General features: G+C 38.2%; 1 protein-coding gene and 2 long non-coding RNA genes across 3 annotated transcripts in view; 1 reads left to right on the forward strand and 2 right to left on the reverse strand.

The window, feature by feature from the left end:
- Positions 1–22,702, forward strand: part of LOC116056613 (GTPase IMAP family member 8-like) — a 49,774-nt gene that overhangs the window by 22,522 nt on the left and 4,550 nt on the right. The gene's annotated exons all lie outside the window — the stretch shown is intronic.
- On the reverse strand, positions 9,524–19,547 carry LOC116056617. Its single transcript, XR_004106619.2, has 2 exons — positions 19,012–19,547; positions 9,524–9,813 (listed from the first exon to the last, which is right to left on the reverse strand). It is a non-coding gene; the product is annotated as an uncharacterized LOC116056617 (long non-coding RNA).
- LOC116056616 lies at positions 17,383–18,255 on the reverse strand. Its single transcript, XR_004106618.2, has 2 exons — positions 17,994–18,255; positions 17,383–17,460 (listed from the first exon to the last, which is right to left on the reverse strand). It is a non-coding gene; the product is annotated as an uncharacterized LOC116056616 (long non-coding RNA).

A 22,702-nucleotide genomic window follows, 5' to 3' on the forward strand; every position in this document is an offset into this window, starting at 1 on the left:
CTGACCTGGACCAATGAGAGCATCTGTTTTGGCAGATAACCACCTGCAAGACTTCACCGACAGACACACCTGAGACTCACCTGCACAGGTACGAACCAGCGCTTCTGCTTCTCTTTTAATTCATGCATGATTCATGACAACCGTAGTCAGGGTTTGTGACTTTTTTTATTTCCTCTTGAAACAATATTTACATTTTTTTCATACAATTACAATTATTACATAATACATAATTACATAATTATTACAATTATTTCATATCCACTCCAGTGGCCGGCATGCGTTAGTTTTCAACAGAAGACATTTGTTGGCTATTTAACAAACCAATGAATAAAATGATATATTTTGTGAAAAATGTAAACAATATTTGTAATCTTGTTAAAGTAATTAATATTAATATTCACATATTTTAACATATTCTAATGCATTAGCATCCTCAGCTCCAGCTCCTACTACAGAGAAGCTATTCCATCTTAGTTTTTATGGCTGGCCACTGGGTGGCGGTGTTTAGCATGGCGCACTAGGGTCTACTGTACTGGCATGACTATATAAGGAAACTGCTTTTGAATAGCTATGCACTGTTGTGACCACTATACATGAAAGAGTTATTAAGTTGTTTTCAGTGAAATATCTCAAAACTAAATTGCTACGGTTAAGTTTTATTAAAATACACAGATTTATTGATCAGACTCATCAACACTGAATCACTTCAGGTGTGTAACAGGCAGGTGATATTTATTGAAAACACTAAGAACGATGATGATTTTTTTCCGTTTTAAGGTGATAAATAGTTTACTGGCACCACAGAAACAAAGATAAAAAGCTATTGTTTTATTGGAGAAAAATAAGCAGCATGTTGCATTGATCTAAATGTTTCCTTTCAGGCATGGATGATGATGTCACTGCCCTCGTTGTTGACAATGGCTCTGTGATTTATGATTTACTGATTACAATTTTATTTGGGATTAGAGACTAGATTGTAATATTACATGTTTATGAAAAATAGTTTTTCTCTGGTGGTATTGTGGATCATTGTTTTGGAATCAAGATTACTACAAAATATTTCTTTTCTGAGTATGGTGATGTCAGATAAATCCCTGAACTGCACATTCTGAGCTCTCTGGCAGAATAACTCAGGAGGTCAGTCCAGGAGCTGACTGCATAATGAACTGCTGCTTATTAAATTAGGTGATCATTACACAATGCAATCTCATTGGTTACTCTACACCTTCCATCCAGACTTGTCTCCAATGTGCCCCAACTACAAGCACAACTTGTTTTTGGCTGCAATCACGTTTGAAAACTGTTGTAGCGTCTGGAACGGTACAGGGTGAGGTCAAGACACGTCTCTGAATACAGTTTTATGTGTAGCGTGGATTCTTTACTGACTCAAGTTTTGATCTCAGATCTCAGAAACTTGTCTGGGAAAGGCAGGTTTTGGCAACATGTATTTTGCATTGGCTCAAACACAATGTACCGTATGTTCAGAAGTTCTTTTCAGATATTATGCTGGAAAACACAGAAAATTACACAACCGAAGATATGAGAACTTTGAACCTATGTGATACTGGACTCTGAGGCTGATATGACTCAATTCTTTATTTTATTCAATCAAACAAGAAACTTTTTGCAGATCAATACAGATATTTCAGTGATCAATATGCAATAAAACATCTTTGCTGATATGTCCATCTGGGTCAACTCAAGTAGTTGAGATTTTTATATATGTATATATATATATATATGTATATATATATTATTATTATATTTTAGGCTACACCTTTTGACTGTAGAAAATCAGGAATTTTGTGAATAATATATATACAGTATAATACAATTGTTTTCCTAAATGTTTTTGTAATTATTTACAGACAAAAAAAACTTAGTAAGAGTAAAAGAAAAGAGTAAAGAAAGACAAAAACAGCTGGAATCTCTGCTTGGTCATTGATAAAATGCTCTTTGTTTTCTTTGAATATGAGAATGATCATGATGTTTGTAATATGAGCTAAATGAAATGTTTGGATGTTTTCTGTTTTCCCTACAACACCCAAATCATAAATATTACAGCAAATATTAAACAAACAATATAATTTAAACTGCTTATCAGATAAATCAACTTGAATGATTATGTTGTCTTTGTTTTGTAACATGTCAAATAAAAATGGTTATAATCATAATTAATCGTATGTTCTGTATTTAATATTTCTTTCATTCTAAACGATAAAGTGTTTATTCTGTAGTTCAGTGTGGACTGTTGGTAATTCTGAAGTCAAAACAGATAAACTAAAATCTATTTATTTATTTATGTATATCTTTGATCTTAGGATACTAATGTTACTGGGGATACTGTATACAAAGTGTAGGCCTATCATAGATGTTCTGGTGTACTTGACCCAGAGAGTCCAAGTCAGGTCTCAATCTCAAGTCTGCTGCAGCAGCCGACAGCAGCTCTGTCCTGCTCTCTGCACAGAAATCATTCTCTCATTAATTATACGTTATTTCAACAACAACCCATCCACTATTAATCAGAATGTTTTTTATGACTTGATCGCTGGACGCTGAGCCACTGCCAGTTAAACTGGAAAACCAGGAGAGGAGTTACATAACCATCATCAAAGTTACATTAGGCTATCATTTAGTGTATTCAAGATAATAATGTAGCTCAGCTATATTACTTAATCTTTATTTATTTGGAATCACTTACATTGTTTTATGTTAGACACTACAAAAAAACGTCATCACAAAACATGTAGGCTATGAAATGCATTACAAAGTTAAAACATAAATCATCAATTTTAGGTAACTTTATTGATTATTATATACATATTTTAGTATTATATATTATATACTTCTTATAGAAGATGGTGCTGCAGCACCTTCAACTTCCTGTGCCCAAGATACATGTGAGTAAACTAGGTAAATTTAACTGATGAAGGTCTAAGACCGAAACATTGTATTTTTCAAAATAAATTATTGCTTGCGTAATGGTCAGTGTGCGGGACTTTCTCTAAGTTGTTGCTTTGACACAAAATGCATACGGTTAACACAAATTTAAAATGCTTGAACTTCTTTTACACACAAGCTCAACCAAGACCAAAACAATGGATTTTTACTGACCAATTTGCAAATGCTTTCACACATACAGTAAAAGAGGACTTATTTGGACTGATTTTGTGTGGAAAAGGAACAACAAAGATGAACACAAAGAAAGTAAGAAAAATTGCTGCATGAGTGAGAGGAAGACGAGCACCAGGACAATTCTGTCTCTGTCTTCTTTTTTTCATACAGTAAACCGTACATTCTATAAAGCTCCTCTGAGATGGGTCATTCATTTTTTGTATTGAATTTCTGCAGCAAAAGAAACAAAATGCATGCATTTACTAAACCCAAAAAAACAAGAATGTAGAGAGGCTTCAAGAGAAACTGCAGTGTGATCAATCTATGATCAATACAATATATTATTGTCTATTGTGTAAGGGCAGACCTGACACATATCAAATAATGTAGTTTCTGTAATTCCATCTGATATTAGTGTTTTGTATGACATTGTGCTATGATTGACTAAATGTTCCTGTTGGAAGAGAACATGTGTTAGTGTTTTGGAAGAATAATTACATTTTGAGACATGATTGCATTGTTTTGGTAGACATAGTACATTGTGTTAGTGTATTATTGTATTTTGAACATCAGTGTTGGAGTTTAGCTTACAATGTGTGATTTTGAGAATGAAAACTGTTTTGCCATTGTGTGTTGTAGGTGTGTTGGTGTGTTAAGAGTTTAGGAAAGTTGTTAAAAGTTTTGAAGAAATTGTCATAGCGATCGATCATGTATGTTGTTGACAGCAAACAAAAATATTTTTTCTTTGGTGCTGAAACCAAATTTTAAGCATATTCAATTTGGAGATCTACGTTCAAATTGCTTCTCTAATTCAGTGTTTTCTTTTCAGTCTCTGAGCTGAGGGTTGTTCTGCTGGGGAACAGCTGGTCTGAGAGGAGTTCAGTGGGGAACTTCATACTGGGAGAGACTGTGTTCAACACTGAGGAAGAACCAGACCGCTGTCTGAGAGAAAGAGGACAGTTAAAGGAGAAAAGAATAGTTCTGATCAACACTCCAGATCTGCTGCAACCCAACATCTCTGAAGATAACCTGACAGAATATGTAGAAAACTGTGTGAGACTCTCTGATCCTGGCCCTCATGTGTTCCTGCTGGTTCTACAGCCTGAAGACTTCACTGAGGATCAAAAACTGAAACACTCTGCCGGTATTGACACGTGTTTCATTGCGTTTATTGTCAGACTCTCTTTTAGACTTTTTTGTTTAGGTTGCAGTGTAGGCAGTTGTTGCCAATGCTAGAATATAATTCTTTTCTGTAGGATGTTTTTCCATTGAACCAGTCTTTTACCATCTGGAGGTGTGTGCACGCGCATCTTGTTTGTGTATGTTTGCACCAACCACCACGGCAAATTCCTTGTAAATGTTATTTACTTGGCAATAAATGCTTTTCTGATTTCAGATTTTTTCTGATTTCTGATCTGCATTTGTCATTCACAGGTTAATCTAAAGCCTGAACACAGAGGAGGTGCAGATGTCTAATTTTCTCTCAGACCACTTGATTTACAGTATGCTCTAAGGTTATTAGGGAATCTTTGTCCAATGATGCGCCCCATAAAACTGCCTACCCCAACTTCCTTTGGTTCATTTGAACAATGTTTAGAATAATAGGGTGCGGGTGAAGATGTACCAATAAAGATGACCTTTGACCTACAGTCTAACTTCTGAGTCTCAAGATCAAGATTTAGCTGCATATCAATAATAATTTGACAAGCAATCATGCAATAATATCTCTAGCTTTTAAATGTCTTTTTTCCCCTGCACTTTCTTTCTTTTCTTTGAAAATTTAAATGCAGAGACCTAAAACTTGTCCTTTAAAAAAATATATTATTCCTATGTGGTAATGCAGTGCAAAATAAATAATTATGTTTAAATTATTATACTGCCATGACATAATTTTCAACGCAACACTCGCTGACTTCTTTGATTGACAACGAAACAGAGGAACGGCTGCACTTTGTCAATTGTACAATGTGTTGTACTGGGTAGTTTTGCAGTCTGAATTTTTTTTTAAATCTGGGTTGAGTGAATAAAAAACTATTGTATATATTGTATAGCTATTGAGAGCTATAAAAATAATTATAGGTTTGTGCAGGATGTCCTGTGTCTCTCTGACCAATCAGTGGTCTGCGGTGTTTTACTGTAACTCCACCTTCTAGTATCGGCTCAGCTCAGTTGGAACCTAGACAGAGGTGGTACCAATTACTTTCCACACCTTTAAACGCAAAAATAACCATTCTCACAACAATGTGTAACAAACTGAACTGGACTGTTTGATGGAAATGTGACTGAAGGTCCCCAACCGGAACCAAATTGGCTGTTATATGGTGCACGTCAGCCACCAAGACACCCTGTAATCCCCCTATGTTTGCTCAGATTTGATTTATGTTGCGATCTATACTGTCATTTAGTACCATTCACCTTCATCCTTTATCAAGTAACATACATTATATATTTTTAAAAGAAAGATTTCTCTCCCAACCTTTCAGTAATGCATATTTGAGTTAATATAGTTGTTTTAATTTGTAATTTGTATTGTGTTTCTCATAACAGTCAGCAGCTTCTCTGGTTGAATGTCTCTCTTGTGAGTGACAGTGTGACAGGATGGCTGAAACATTTGGTGAGTCCAGTGAAGCTTTATATTACAAATATATACAGACTCTACAAAATAGAATTATTTCGATGTACTGTATGTTTGAGTTCAACTATTACAGTATGTTTTACAGTGACTTGTGATGAAGTGACTTAGTATGGGGTATATATATCTCTGCCAAGGAGGTCATGTTTTTGTGTTCGGTTTGTCCGTTTGTTAGTTGGTTTGTTTGTCTGTCAGTAGGATTACGAAAAAACTATGGCCCGATTTTTATAAAACTAGCTGTATGGGTGTAGCATGGTAGCCTGATCCTACCAGACTCTCGTACATTTCATTTGTACAGAGTCTGGCCTCTCTCCATTGACAAGACTATATGTCTTATATATATATTTGACCGGAGAAAACCTAAGAAAACCAGGGATAACAAAACTAACCCTAACCCGCAAACCCAGATGAAGTACTGAAGGGAAATGAAAATTGAGTGGAAGTAAGTAGGAGGGCGGAGCCAGGCTAGTAGCATGGGCCAAGGAAGAACCCATTATATTATAGAGTGGATCCAAATCACAGGGTGTATACACAAACAATTTTTTGCTTTCGTTAACATTGCGGGAATGGGGGGGTTTCGGAATAATCGTAAAACTGCGTTCCCGACTGGGAATATTCACACTGCCTTGGCTTACATATGCACTCTCCAAGTGCCCTTGTAGTTGCTAAAAATGCATCTGTTTTTCCCAGTGTTTTAAAAATGTTGGTAGGAAGCTGAATGAGAAACACTGTGTACTTCACCTCTAATGGCTTTCTAGATGCCGTTGAGCAAGGCACTGAACCTCTTACTCTTGCATAGTTGTCACCAGTAAAATAATCCATTTGCACTTCACAGCTCCCAGATAAGAGTGATTGTGTGAAGCTGAATGTGAAGCAGACCATAGGTTAACTTTTTTTTAATCATGTTTCAAATATCACCAAAGTTGTGTAATTATTTAGCACTTTTTATAATGATATGAATGTGGTTAATATGTACATTCAGAGTATACTGAAACAATAGCACATTGATTGTACGGTTTACAAACAACTGAGGATACAGGTATGGCTCAAACATTGCCCCTCTATTAAACAATAGTTATTACTGTCATAAGCAGGCTTATTATAAAATACATGTGAATGAATTATACATTTCTGTCTCCTTACAGTGTCAGATAAAGTGCAGCCTGTGAATCGCCGCAGCAGCTATGAACTCCTGCTACCTTTTAGTAAGTCAAAGTGGAGTCAGATTGATTTTGTTTTTTTCATAAGATCTGAATCTCCGGTGTTTCATAGGTTGTGGGTACCATCTGTAAGGCCAAACAGTGGAATTACAATTTCTACGTCTGTCATGTGATGCCATAAAAACGTTTTTCCAAAGACTTACATGGTAATAAGAGACGTCACAACCCCCGCACCATGAGTCGTTTCACTATCAGAATTTGATCCATTTGGCCCGATAGAGTCGCACAGTTAAATCATTTAATCGCCATTCAAGTTAGCGGAGCGGCCGGCAGAGGCCTCTAATGCGTCTTGAACTTTTTTGAAGCAGTTGAACTTTTTTGGCTTCATGTGCCACTATGCAACTCTCATAGGAATGATGGGGGCTTTGCCTCGAACGTACATTCATTATGTGGCATTACGAATTATACATTCATGCCATGTGGCTCCAGTTCTGGCACCGAAATTCTCCCAGGGGTCCAAAGCTCCTGTGCTAGCAGTGTAAATATCAACACTCCCCCAGTGCTTCGAGCTCCCAGTCCTGGCAGCGTGGCTAACTGAGCTAACTAGCTGACATCAGCTACAGTTATAGTTATAGTTATATATAAGTCAGAGTAGCATCACAATGATTTTGAAGCTGTTATTTTAAGGTATACAAAGAAATTACGTAATGTTGCTTTAAAGGAGGTGACTACGTCCCCCCCCATCTTTAGAGAAAGTCTGAGACTACTAATGACCCAACAAGGTGATGTTCTACCAGGGATTCCTTTGATAATCTTTGATGTTTTCTTTTCAGTGTCAGAGATGAGGGTTGTTCTGCTGGGGAACAGCTGGTCTGAGAGGAGTTCACTGGGGAACTTCATACTGGGAGAGACTGTGTTCAACACTGAGAAAGAACCAGACTGCTGTCTGACAGTCAGTGGACGGTTAAAGCAGAAAAGAATAGTTCTGATCAACACTCCAGATCTGCTGCTTCCCAACATCTTCCAACACAAAGTAACAGAACATGTAGAAAACTGTGTGAGACACTCTGATCCTGGACCTTATGTGTTCTACAGCCTGAAGACTTCACTAAGAAACAAAAACAGAGACTCTGGCGAGTCATGAAACTCTTTAGTGATCGATCATTTGATCATTCACTGGTTCTGATTTCAACACCCAGAGAGGAGAGTTCAAGTGTCAGGGAAAACTATATGAGCCATGACCCCTTAAAAAACACCATCAGAATTTGCAGAGACAAGTACTTATGGAAGAAGACCACTGAACTTCCAGAGCTGCTGGAATGCTTGGACCAAATTGTGAAGGAGAACCGAGGAGACTATGTGAGATGTGAAGTCTACCGATTTTTTTTCATCAGCCTTAGCCGATGACCAATACAGGCTGCCGATTTTCTTGAGCCGATATTTGGAGCCTGATATATCGGCCGGCCGATAAAATCGGTCTATCACTAATGAAATCTGAATGAAATGAATTAAGTAAAGATTGAGCTTATAAATAAAGACATCATTTTCCTATCCAGATTAAAAAGTAGTTAACTTCCTAAGGAAGTACACATTTTTCTGTCCCTTTTCATCATAACTGTTTCCAGATACTTATAATGTTCTACAAACTCAATGCCAGTTATTTTGATAAAGGTCTGAGATGGAGGGAGGGATGATTTCCTAAATCGATGACCATATCTTTGGTTTTTGTAAGATTTGATTAGAGACAGGCCTCATCACACTATTTGACAAATTCATCTACAACTGGCCCATGCTCAGATTCATCTTTATGAATCAAAATGAATCTGAGCATTTGTCAAACGGTGTGATGAAGAAGGACACACACACTTTACGCCCTTGGCCTGATTTGGCGTCACGGCTGGTGTGACCCCATCACAAGATGGCCTCTAGTATTAACTTATTTATGATGGTACGTAAGCTTTTACTAGTTGTGAATATCAGTTAGTTTCTGTTAGACTGATACATCTTACAAATTAAGTACAGGTTCTGGTTCTAATTACATCAATTATTTTTTAATAATTATTATTCTCTCTCTCTTTGTTGAATTACAGAATCTGCACTCAGGATCGTCCTGTTGGGGAAAAGTGAAGACAAAAAGACAAGACTTAAACTTAACGTAAACTTAATCACTGGTCAAGGGGTTCATTTAAAAAAAAATTCTACAGTCACGCAATCTGTGGTTACCTATGGGGAGTGGAAAGAACAATCTGTAGCAGTAGTTAAAACCCCCAACATCTTCAGTCTGCCTGTGGAAGCAGTGAAGGAAGAGATGAAGGAAGGTGTGACTCTTTGTCCACCTGGACCAAATGTCCTGCTGCTGTTAGTCAAACCATCTACATTCACAGAGAGGAAGACAGAAAGATTGAAGTTCACTCTGAGTTTGTTTGGTCAAGATGCCTTTAAACACTCAATGGTCATCATGACACATAATTGAAAGTATGTCTGTGAATCAGCTGCTTCAAGACTGTGGAGGAAGACAGTACAGCATGTTGGAAGATGACCAAAGACAGTTAATGAAGAAGATTGAGAGGATTGTATGTCATAGCAACACTGGAGAGACCATCAAACCAAAGTCTGAATACATCAGACCAGCTTTAAACCTGGTTCTGTGTGGGAGGAGAGGAGCAGAGAAGACTTCAGCAGCCAAGGCTATTTTAGGTCAGACAGAGCTTCATTCAGTCTCCAACTCATCAGAGTGTGTTAAACATCAGGGAGAGGTGTGTGGACGTTGGGTTTCCCTGGTGGAGCTGCCTGCCTTGTATGGAGAAGGTCAGGAGGCAGTGATGGAGGAATCATTCAGGTGTATCTCCCTCTGTGATCCTGAGGGCGTCCATGCCTTCATCCTGGTCCTCCCTGTTGGTCCCCTCACTGATGAAGACAAGGGAGAGTTACAGACCATCCAGAACACTTTCAGCTCTCGAGTCAATGACTTCACCATGATTCTGTTCACTGTGGAGTCAGATCCTAAAACTCCAGCTGTTGTTAATTTTCTTAAGGAAAACAAGGACATCCAGGAGCTTTGTCAGAGCTGTGGAGGAAGATATGTTGTTCTCAACATCAAGGACCAGCAGCAGATCCCAGAGCTGTTAGACGTGGAAAGGGTGAGGGCACCTAAGGGTTCACCATGTTCCTATACAACAGAAACATTAACATATGCCAAAAAGAGAAAAACAACACCACACTACAGGCTGAACCTGACAAACAGAAAACAAAGACCGCGTTTAGCTGTAAGTATACAAAATTATTTCATCCTGCATTGATGTACAACAGGTGATGATGAGAAGCAGAGCAGAGAGTGTCTCAGGATTGTGCTGATAGGGAAGACCGGCTGTGGAAAGAGCTCTACAGGAAACACCATTCTAGGAAGTAAAGCGTTTAAAGCTGCATCAAGCCAAAGATCAGTCACCAAAGAGTGTCAGAAAGCAGAGACTGTAGTGAACGGTCGTCCTGTCACTGTGGTCGACACTCCTGGTCTGTTTGACACAACTTTGTCCCATGAAGAGGTTCATGAGGAGATGGTGAAATGCATCAGTCTTCTGGCTCCAGGACCTCCTCCTGTTGGTGTTACAAATTGGCAGACTCACACCAGAGGAAAAGGAGACATTAAAACTCATCAAGGACGTCTTTGGAAAAAAATCTGAAAATTTTACCATCATTCTTTTCATAAGAGGAGATTCACTGGAACATGAGGAGCAGTGTGTTGAGGAATACATTCAAGAATAATGTGATGATTCCTTTAAGAAATTGATTGCTGACTGTAGAGAAAGATACCATGTGTTCAATAACTATGATGAACAAAACCGGACACAAGTTATTGAGCTGATAAACAAGATTGACACCATGGTGGAGAAAAATGGAGGTGGCTGCTACAGCAATGAAATGCTGCAAGAGGCCGAAGCAGCTATACAGAAAGAAGTGAAGAAGATCCTGAAAAACATGGAAGGAGTGATGCAGAGAGAGCGAGAGGAACTCGAAAGACAACATGGAAAAGAAATGAAAGAAATGGAAAAAAGAATGTTGGCAAAGAGGGCAGCAACTGAACAGGAGAGAGCATTGAGAGTCAGACAGCTTGAAGAAATGAGGGAAAAATTTAACAAGGAGGTTGAGAAGAGAAAGAAAGGAAAAGAAAAAAGCAAAGAAGAAGATAGAAAGCAATTACAACAGGAAGAAAATGAACAACAGGAGTGGGAAGAAAAGCTTAACGTTTTGCAGGAACAAATAAAAATAAATTCTGCATCAGATGAAGAAAAGAGAACTGAGCTACATCAGAGTAGAGAGGAGATGAGAAAGGAACGAGATATTGATATATGATATAGATAATATAATATTGGGAAAAACGCCACAGAGAAAAGGAAGATATAGAGCAGGAAAAAACAAGACTCAAAGAGCTCAAAATGAAATATGAGCAGGAGAGAGAAAAATATGACAAAATAAAAAGTGAAGATCAAAACAGAAGAGAACAGGAGGGAAACAGAATAAAAGAGTTAGAGGAAAAATATACCAAAATAATGGATGATATGAACAAGAAATATGAAGAGGAGGCTAGAAAACAAGCGGAAGACTTCAATGAATTCAGACAGAAATACATCAGGAACTTTGCAGGTCTGATGGAAGAGCATATGGAAGAAAAGGAGGCACTGAAGCAAGAGCACACCAAGGAGTATAAACTGCTAGACGATCTTTCAAGTCATAAAGAAACAACGCTAAAAGAAGAACTCAGAGAAAAAGAAAGAAAAATCAAAGAAATGGAGACAGCACAAGAACAACTAATAAGTGGTTTAAAAGATAACTATAAAAACAACAATTGCATCATCCTCTGATAACTGCTTCTCGAACAGTCGATGGACATACTAACATAAGACTTATGCGTGCATGAATACAATGTGCAAATTGCTTGCTGTAAGGTGTGCAAAATAGATATTATTAGTTATATTTAACAGATGTATTGTGTTGCGTCCCTGTAAAGGGGAAAATCTAAAGTAAAACACCAACACGATGTAGCTTCAGTAAAATCCAATGTTGTAATGGACAAGTGTAAGCAATACATGTCCCTACACAGTCCGAACGAGGCATTAGCAATCGAAAACAGATCAACAAATCACAACTGGTACTTCTTAGAATACAGCATTGAAAATCTGTAACAACCCAATGTAATTCTGCAGTAAAACACATTACATTCATTATTAATTTCACTTGTTTAATTTTAAACAAATTGTACATCCGAATACAATACACATTTTCTATAGGCTCAGTCTGCCACTTGTTTCAAAAACAAGTCTAGTGCTGGTTCCATGGTATCAGAATTTTTAATAATTGTCATGAAAACATTAATTGGTCGTGTGACAAGGGCTGGGAAGATTGGCAGAACAGGCAGCCAAGTGACAGTACTCTGATCCAATAGAAATCACAATTGTCAGATTGACAGCACTCTAGCCCATGGATTAGGGGGGCCCATGCAAAGAAATTTTTAAATATTCCATATTTTAAAGCATCAATATGATGCATTTTGAGATGCATTTTTTGCCAACCAACAGTGTAATATTTCAGTATGCACACATTAAAGTTAATTTGACTGGCAAAACAGTTAAAGTCCTTCTGACATTACACAATAATAAAAGTCATAATTTTTAAAAACTTAAAAGCTTTGGATCAATTTTTACTTCTTCCAACCATATGTTAAATAAAGAGTCAATGTGGATTTACATATTGCAATAATATCATAATCCTACAATGAATCATTGTGAAAACTAAACTTTACTACTTTGGCCAGGTCATCATCAAAACAGAGAATTAGTACATTCATGATTTTGTCCATGTTGATATTAGCTGCTTTATTTACATTTATTAATAAAGTTGCATTGTTTATCTTTTCATATAGCTAGACGTCTAAACTCTGGGACAAGGCCGTGATGTTTAAATACCTGCCATGCTGATTCCAAACAGACAGCGTCAGGGCAGTTTGGGCTTCAGATAGCTTTTACACAGTGGCCATCGTTAATGACAAATCGTGTTCCTCTATGGACATGCACACATGTATTGTTTATATCACAGACACGGTCGGTCATTGAAGGAGCAGTCGCAGCGGTAGCCGTCGTTGTCGGTAACGTACTCGTATGACAGAGTGCACGGACCGATATGAGGTTCCGATTGTGCCAAAAATAAGGCGACATGCTATCTGTCTATGCTACGTGTCGTCTTCCATGTCTATGTGTCTTATTAACTGTCTATGTCTATGTCTGTCTGTCTATGCTATGTGTCGTCTTCCATGTCTATGTGTCTTATTAACTGTCTATGTCTATGTCTGTCTGTCTATGCTATGTGTCGTCTTCCATGTCTATGTATCTATTAACTGTCTATGACTCCACTTTTGTCTGTGTCAACTCAACTTACTCCTGTCGTCTGTCCTTGTCATTTGACTGTCGTGTGTGCTATGCGCCGTTGCTATGCGTCGTTGCTATGCGTCGTTGCTATGCGTCGTTGCTATGCGTCGTTGCTATGCGTCGTTACTATGTGTCGTTTCCCTCTGTCGTTACGATGTGTCGTCTTCTCTCTCTTGCTTCGTTGCTTTGTGTTGTTGCTATGGGTCGTTGCTATGCGTCGTTTCCCTCTGTCGTTACTTTATGTTGTTTCACCCTGTCGTTAGCAAGAGCTAACGTTAGCTAGCAAGAGTTCCGGCAGTTAACGTCACGCAATCCCAGCATGCACCAGTCAATATCAAACCACCCATCGGAGCTGAGCCAGAGTTAGCTAGCTAGCTACGTTACTAGCTAGTTGCACCTATTGTAGATATATAGCTAGCTAGCTAGTTAGTTAGATAGATAGATACTTTATTGATCCCCAAGGGGAAATCATTTGCTGCCTATTTCAATAAACGCCTTGATTCAGCATGGTGGATAGCTGCTGTACGCCGGGATGCCAAAACCATCGGAAAAAAGATAATGGATAGCATTTTATAGGATTCCTAGCTAAAGATCCCGAGAGAAGAATTAAATGGATTGCTTCCATAGAACGTGCTAGAAGCAGACAGAACCAAACCGAGCGATGGGAGCCCACAAACACAAATGGATTTCGGTTATGCTGTGACCACTTCATATTAGGTAACGTAACAGAAATACCTTATCTATGCTAGCTAGCTAGCGTTAGCTAGCAAACAGGCTAAAACGGTTTCTAACGGTTGAGGCTAGTAGGGATACAGCTGCTAGCTAGCTACGTTCCTTTCTAGCCACAACCATTAGTTATTACGAAAAGGTAAGTTCTACCTCTGCAGTATGGCATGGATTGTGTGTGGATTACAAAGGCTAACGTTAGCTAACCTAAAAGAAGCACTGACTGATATTGCACTATTCCTTCCCTCTCTTTTGTATATTTTTTTGTAAAATTGTAAATTCTCATGTATTGTTATACTGTACACTTAACAGTATTTCTTGTTATATTTCTTACTGTCCTCTGTTTGTATTCTTTATATGTTAAGTGAGTGTTGTACTTTAGAGCAAAGATTAACCAGTCAAATTCCTTGTTTGTTTACTCAAACCTGGCCAATAAAGCTGATTCTCATGTTCTTTCTATGTACTTATGTTTTAGGGGAAAAGAGTGACAACTCTCTGTCACCTGACTACGTTCCTTCAATCTTATGTTCCATCCCCAGAGAAGAGAAAAAGAAGAATGAGGTTAGACGTAGTCAACAGAAGACAGAAGAACAAACTTCAAAGAATAGAGAAAGCAGCAAAGCCATCAGCTGCAGCAGTAATGGATGTAACGGATTGTCCTCAAGACAACAGCAAGCGTCCTACTGCAGACCAGGTGAAGGAATCTAACATCAACAAAGAACTTGAAAATGAAAATATTCTGACTTTTCCCGATGAAAATGACGATCCAGCAACTCCACCATGAGAGAGTAAAAATTGTAAGAAACACATTCAATCTCTTGAGTTGGAATGCCAAGCTCTGATAAATGAATATGTTGTTAAAAGAGAAAATGAATACAACTGCACTGAATGAGAATGGAATACATAAAAAAAAAAAATACTGACTGTCTCCTCACCCACACCCGTTCCCGTGATCACATCACTCCCGTCCTTCAGAGCCTCCACTGGCTCCCTGTTTCCCAACGCATCCAGTTTACAGTCCTCCTCCTCACCCACAAAGCCCTCCATAACCAGGCTCCGTCCTACCTCACAGACCTGCTCCACCGCCACAATCCCCCCCATAACCTCCGCTCCTCTGACACTAACCTCCTCTCCTCACCAGTCAGGACCAAGCGCCGTACCTGGGGTGACAGAGCTTTCACCATTGCAGCCCCCTCCCTCTGGAACTCCCTACCCATACACATCTGTGACTGTACTGACCTGGACACATTCAAAACACACCTCTTCAGATTAGCTTTCCACATACTAATAGTCTTACATTTCTCATCTGATAGTTACTGGTTTTATTGTTTTTAATTGCTTTTAATATGCTTGTTTGATATGTTGGTTTTATTGCTTATCTTTTTTTAATGTGCTATATGTGCTGGTTTTACTGTATGCTATATAAATAAAATGTATTATTATTAGATGAGTCTACAAAACAATGATAAAAAGGTTAATATCCTCACTGGTTTACAAACATATTCACTACTGACAGTGTTCATTTTGTAGCTCCCTATCTCAAATGTAAGTCCACCCTAACATTATTTCAGCAGTACATGCTGGCTTTAATTAAGATGAGAATTAATTTGTCTTTTCATTTTTTTGATTTTGGCGTTGATTTGACCGCTGTTTCAAAGCTTTTCAAACACTGTATTGACGTAATGTATTGCAGATTGGTGCCGATGTGCAACATGCTGTGTAAGCGTATAGTGAAATACTGTGGACTGTTGGTGCAGTGTTGGTGAATGTAAGATGCCTAAACCAAGGAGGATTAATTGTTGTAGGGCGATAATGACTATTAGGCAATAATGACAACAAATAAGTATTACACTAGTTATATTTATTTAATAGCATTTCTTTTTTTTAATCATATCACCCCTTGATTTCTTTTCTTCTGCTGTTACAGTTCCCTGTCATGTCACCAAATGTACAACGTTTAGTCTTCTCCCGCTTGTCTTGTCTATTTTTTCTAAATAAAGATTGTGGGCCAACTCCTTTTCTAATCCTCTCACGACTAATTCTTTCTTTTTGGTGAATTGATCACTTTTGTGCAGCTACGACATATCCACTGTTTAGGAATTCTTTCAATGCAAAGGCAAGTTTGGTGAAAATACACTTGAAACTTTGAACTGAACAAAAACCTGACACACAGACCAACATGTTCCATACTCCTGGCTCACTGCAGTAGCACCACTGTTGACCATGAATTTGAAATATTGCTGCTGGTTGGAAAGTTGGCTGAAAGTAATCTGGGTTGATTTGAATGGGCTACAGTATAGGCTAATAAATAATGTTAGGGTGGACTTACACTTGAGATAGGGAGCTACAAAATGAACACTGTCATTAGTAGTGAATATGTTTGTAAACCAGTGAGGATATTAACCTTTTTATCATTGTTTTGTAGACTCATCTAATAATAATAATACATTTTATTTATATAGCGCTTTACATGGTACTCAAAGACACTTTATAGTAAAAACAGCACATATAGCACAATAAAAACAGCAATTAAACCAACCATAAAACTAGCATATTATTAAAATTCTTATTATAATTAAAAACAATAAAATCAGTAACTATCAGGTGAGAAATATAAGACTATTGTATGTGGAAAGCTAATCTGAAGGTGTGTTTTGATGAGTCAGTACAGTCACAGATGTGTATGGGTAGGGAGTTCCAGAGGGAGGGGGCTGCAATGGTGAAAGCTCTGTCACCCCAGGTATGGTGCGTGGTTCTGAGTGGTGGGGAGAGGAGGTTATGGGGGGGGATTGTGGCGGTGGAGCAGGTTTGTGAGGTAGGACGGAGCCTGGTTATGGAGGGCTTTGTGGGTGAGGAGGAGGACTGTAAACTGGATGCGTTGGGAAACAGGGAGCCAGTGGAGGCTCTGAAGGATGGGAGTGATGTGATCACGGGAACGGGTGTGGGTGAGGAGACAGTCAGTATTTTTTTTTTTATGTATTCCATTCTCATTCAGTGCAGTTGTATTCATTTTCTCTTTTAACAACATATTCATTTATCAGAGCTTGGCATTCCAACTCAAGAGATTGAATGTGTTTCTTACAATTTTTACTCTCTCATGGTGGAGTTGCTGGATCGTCATTTTCATCGGGAAAAGTCAGAATATTTTCATTTTCAAGTTCTTTGTTGATGTTAGATTCCTTCACCTGGTCTGCAGTAGGACACTTGCTGTTGTCTTGAGGACAATCCGTTACATCCATTACTGCTGCAGCTGATGGCTTTGCTGCTTTCTCTATTCTTTGAAGTTTGTTCTTCTGTCTTCTGTTGACTACGTCTAACCTCATTCTTCTTCTTCTCTTCTCCGGGGATGGAACATGATTGAAGATTGAAGGAACGTAGTCAGGTGACAGAGAGTTGTCACTCTTTTCCCCTAAAACATAAGTACATAGAAAGAACATGAGAATCAGCTTTATTGGCCAGGTTTGAGTAAACAAACAAGGAATTTGACTGTGGTTAATCTTTGCTCTAAAGTACAACACTCACTTAACATATAAAGAATAAAAACAGAAAGGACAGTATGAAATATATAAAAATACTGTTAAGTGTACAGTATAAACATATACACATATAATTTACAATTTTACAAAAAATATACAAAAGAGAGGGAAGGAATAGTGCAATATCAGTCAGTATAGTCTGAGATTTTAGGATTTAAATATGAATACAGTGCTTCCTTTAGGTTAGCTAACGTTAGCCTTTATAATCCACACACAATCCATGCCATACCGCTGAGGTAGAACTTACCTTTTCGTAATAACTAATGGTTGTGGCTAGAAAAGAAAGGAACGTAGCTAGCTAGCAGCTGTATCCCTACTAGCCTCAACCGTTAGAAACCGTTTTAGCCTGTTTGCTAGCTAACGCTAGCTAGCTAGCTACATAGATAAGATATTTCTGTTACGTTACCTGATATGAAGTGGTCACAGCATAACCGAAATCCATTGTTTGTGGGCTCCCATCGCTCGGTTTGGTTCTGTTTGCTTCTAGCACGTTTTATGGAAGCAATCCATTTAGCCACTTCTTCTCTCGGGATCTTTAACTAGGAATCCTATAAAATGCTATCCGTTATCTTTTTTTCCGATGGTTCTGGCATCCCGGCGCACAGCAGCTATCCACCATGCTGAATCAAGGCGTTTATTGAAATAGGCAGCAAATGATTTATAAAAACAGATCAATAAAGTATCTATCTAGCTAACTAGCTAGCTAGCTATATATCTACAATATGTGCAATTAGCTAGTAACGTAGCTAGCTAACTCTGGCTCAGCTCCGATGGGTGTTTTGATATTGACTGGTGCATGCTGGGATTGCGTGACGTCAACTGCCGGAACTCTTGCTAGCTAACGTTAGCTCTTGCTAACGACAGGGTGAAACAACATAAAGTAACGACAGAGGGAAACAACATAAAGTAACGACAGAGGGAAACAACATAAAGTAACGACAGAGGGAAACAACATAAAATAACGACAGAGGGAAACGACGCATAGCAACGACCCATAGCAACAACACAAAGCAACGAAGCAAGAGAGAGAAGACGACACATCGTAACGACAGAGGGAAACGACACATAGTAACGACGCATAGCAACGGCGCATAGCACACACGACAGTCAAATGACAAGGACAGACGACAGGAGTAAGTTGAGTTGACACAGACAAAAGTTGAGTCATAGACAGTTAATAGATACATAGACATGGAAGACGACACATAGCATAGACAGACAGACATAGACATAGACAGTTAATAAGACACATAGACATGGAAGACGACACATTGCATAGACAGACAGACATAGACATAGACATTGACAGTAAGCATAGACATAGACATTGACAAATAGACATAGAATGTAAGCATGTCGACTTATTTTTGGCACAATCGGAACCTCAAAGACCGAAGCTTTGTGACTAGCAAGCACTTTCTTACCGCTGCTGTCGTACAGTGTCTTCCTTGATTTCCCTCAATCTGAGACACCTTGCTGAACAGCTTCCCGTCTCCACCCGTCTCCTCTTGTCCTCTATTCATGCCCAGCGCCATTTGTTTTAACTCCTTTCTCAACTAAAGCTGTATCTACATGCTCCAAGTTTAATAAACTTCGTCTCCATTTTTTTTAGCCGCGTTACCACGGAGACCACACCGGCGCCGCACTCTCACATTTCGGCATAGACCCGCCCTACTTTGCATCAGATTGGCTAGAACTAGTTTCATTGGTAGGTGGAAGTTCGATGATTGGTTAAATCCAGCGCATCAAAAACAGATCCCATGTGGACTTTTTAAATTTATTTATTTTTCTAAAATAGTCATATGCCAGAAATCAGGCACCAGGCCCGAGTACTTAACCCCCCCCCCCCCCTTAAACATTTTCTCATCGAATCTACACGATTCACGTAGGTCACCTATTTTGGTTTCGAAACGGCGAATTTCGCCGAAAGGTGAGTGATTTTCATGTCTGCATGTTAGCTTTACATAAGAAAATATTTAATTCTAATCATATATTGTATGTACAACTTTGACATACAGGGCTGTTTCCAAAATTGCATACATGAATGCATCAATATGTATTTGATTTCAACACACATTTTCAATGCATCTTTTCGGACGCACTGAGCTGTAATTACCACTACACTTCCCGAGAGTCTCCTTGTCGTGCCAATCTCAGATCTACTGGCATCGCCCGACTGCTTCAAGTCCACCACCATTGTGCCCCTACCGAAAAAAACCAGAACCAGTCCACTGACGATGCTGTTGACGCCACCATCCACACAGCCCTCATGCTTCTTAAAGGCAAAGACACATATGTGAGAATGCTATTTATTGACTACAGTTCAGCATTTAACACGGTACCATACCTCCGAAAAGCTCCTCATCCTGGGATAGACACCCTTCCTCTGGGTGCTGAACCTTCTTACAAACAGACCCCAGCCAGACAACGGAAATCTGACATCAGAACTGTAAGCACAGGGACCCCACAGGGTTGTGTGCTGAGCAACTTCTACAGATGTACCATCACTACAGGACATGTACACCACCAGGGTCATCAGGAGGGCCCACAACATCATTAAAGATAATACACACTCACAACACAGTCTCTTCACAGCCCTCAGGAAGGCACTACAGGAGTGTGAAAGCACGGACAACAAGACTCACTAACAGCTTCTATCCACAGGCCATCAGACTCTTCTGCAATATCTCTCCACACACACTCCATCTTCCCCTCCTAGTCTCCTGGACTCACACCACATACAGAGTTGCTAGGCACAGTGCACTTCATGCACTTTATACATTTTTAATCTTTTTCAAAATATTTATCACAACTTTTTTATTGTTTGTTTTATTGTTTGTTTAAGTTTTATTGTATTATTCTCCTTTTTTATCTGTTGTGTAAGTAATACTGGCAAAGCAAGCTTTTCATTGCATGGTGTAAGTTGTCTTTACTGTGCATATGACAAATAAACCTCTTGAATCTTTAATGGTAATGCTTAACTTAATGGAAAAGGTAGCCTAATTAACTAGTCCAACGGTCACAGGTGACAAAATCACAGATTTTTAAGATGTAGAAATATAAATTGAAGCGTTAATGACATTACAGAGCTGCCTTGGTCGCTATCCGTTTTTCTGTTATGAATGTTGTTGTTACTACTGCATTGCATCGTGGGATGCAGAGGCCACATACTCGATTTAATACAGGCTATGCACATACTTTTTAGCCTAGGCTACTAAATAGCATGTTGGAATTTGGATTTGTGTTTGTGCCTATAGGCCGTGTATGTATAGGTTTGTTACGGCCTGCCTGGCCAAGTAGCTGGTTCAACCATAAGAGTTAGTGGTAGACTAATTAAATCCAATACACCTAACAACAGAACTTATTTTAACAGTACTAACATGTGCTATGACAATACCAACTTAACCATGGGAAATGAGCAAACTCCAACTGCTGATGAAGGTCATGAGATGTGTCTAAAAAGACACCCAGTAAGGAGACCTTGAGTTGAGAATTTTTGTCAAATGCATATTTCTTTTTTTTTTGTTCTTGCAAAATGTATTTAGTGCATACAGTATATTATTGCAAATTATTGTAATTGCTGTAACATATACTAGCATTTGTAAAGTTTAAATTACAGATAAATGAATGTCAAATGTTTCTGAAAATGCTTTTATCTGCAGGTTCCAAAATAAACACAGAAACAGAACGAACTCTACATTATCCCATAGCTGTGTACACACAGTATGTTTTAAATTTACAACATATAATATAGCATGATGGTCAAATGTAATAGTGATTAATAAAACATGGAATTACCAGTGGTGATAGTAAGGGTAAACTTTTAATCTGCTACATATTTAACATAGTTGCATTATGATAATTATGAAACGTAGTCTACATGAATTGCAGTCAGTGCTGCACTGCTCTAGAGGGCTTTTTCTGTCTTTACTTTCACTTTCTATCGTTTTGGATTGGTGGCAAGCGACGTCAACTGCATTTCAACTCAACTAAAAGGTAAAAGATAAATAAAGTAGAATAACCTATAGACTTTTGTAGATCAACATAACTGATTATTCATCAACACGACACATAGTTTACATTAATAACGTTACTACAGTAGACTATTTAGTTTTTGTTCTCAGTTCCAGATATTGTTTCAGTTAACGTTTAATTAGATAAATATAAAATAAAACTGTGTCGGTAGGCAACTCAGTCAAAGTTAGTATATATTTTGATTGTTGAATCTCCACACGTTTTCAGCTGTGAGGAAGTCGCGTTAACGAGGGAAAAAAGGAATTACGTAAATAAAGTCAAACTACTTAGTCTGATGTTTAGTTTTTATCTTTATAGCAGCTGTAGATAAATAAATAAATAAATAGCCTACCCTTCTTAATTCAGTAACACACATTAACACACTGTGACACACTGTCAGCTTTTAGATTGAAATGGCTAAATGCGCAGGTTAGTTCAGGTGTTGGAGGCGGAAACGCACAGTTACAGTAATAAACAATGTGCAATATAGTCTAAACATGTTTTATTTTAATATTTTGTTTTTGTTCTTAAGACCATATATTTAATAGGTGAACTCTATCTGAAATAACGACTCAGATAAAGATTATGTTTGTATCACTTTTGTATCAAATTTAAATTCGCCATTTTAGATTCCAGGTCTAGTTACTGAAAAAACCAGAATGATGAGTTACATAACATTAACAATCATCATCAAAGTTACATTAGACTGTCGTTTAGTAGGCTATAGGCCATTCGAGGTAATAATGTAGCTCAGCTGTATTAGAAAATATATTTAGAATATCTGAAATGTATTATGTTAGATATTACAGCAAAACATCATCACAAATTATGTAAGATATTAAACGCATTACAAAGTTAAAACATAAATCCTCAATTTTAGACACACACAGGTCTTCATATTATCAACTGTAGAGGGTGTCTGTGGATCCCCACTGTGGTTGTGAAGGTGACTGAGGCTGAGTTTGCTCTTTTATGTTCTTAATGCAGCAGTTGGTCTTCAGTTAGTGTCTGAAGTTTCAAGCAGAGTGGCGTCATGGCGACTGCAGCATCTGGTTATCTGGTTATCTGGTTATCTGGTTATCTGGTTATCTGGTTATCTGG

The sequence above is a fragment of the Sander lucioperca genome, chromosome 2 (assembly GCF_008315115.2).
Source record: "Sander lucioperca isolate FBNREF2018 chromosome 2, SLUC_FBN_1.2, whole genome shotgun sequence".
NCBI lineage: Eukaryota > Metazoa > Chordata > Actinopteri > Perciformes > Percidae > Sander > Sander lucioperca.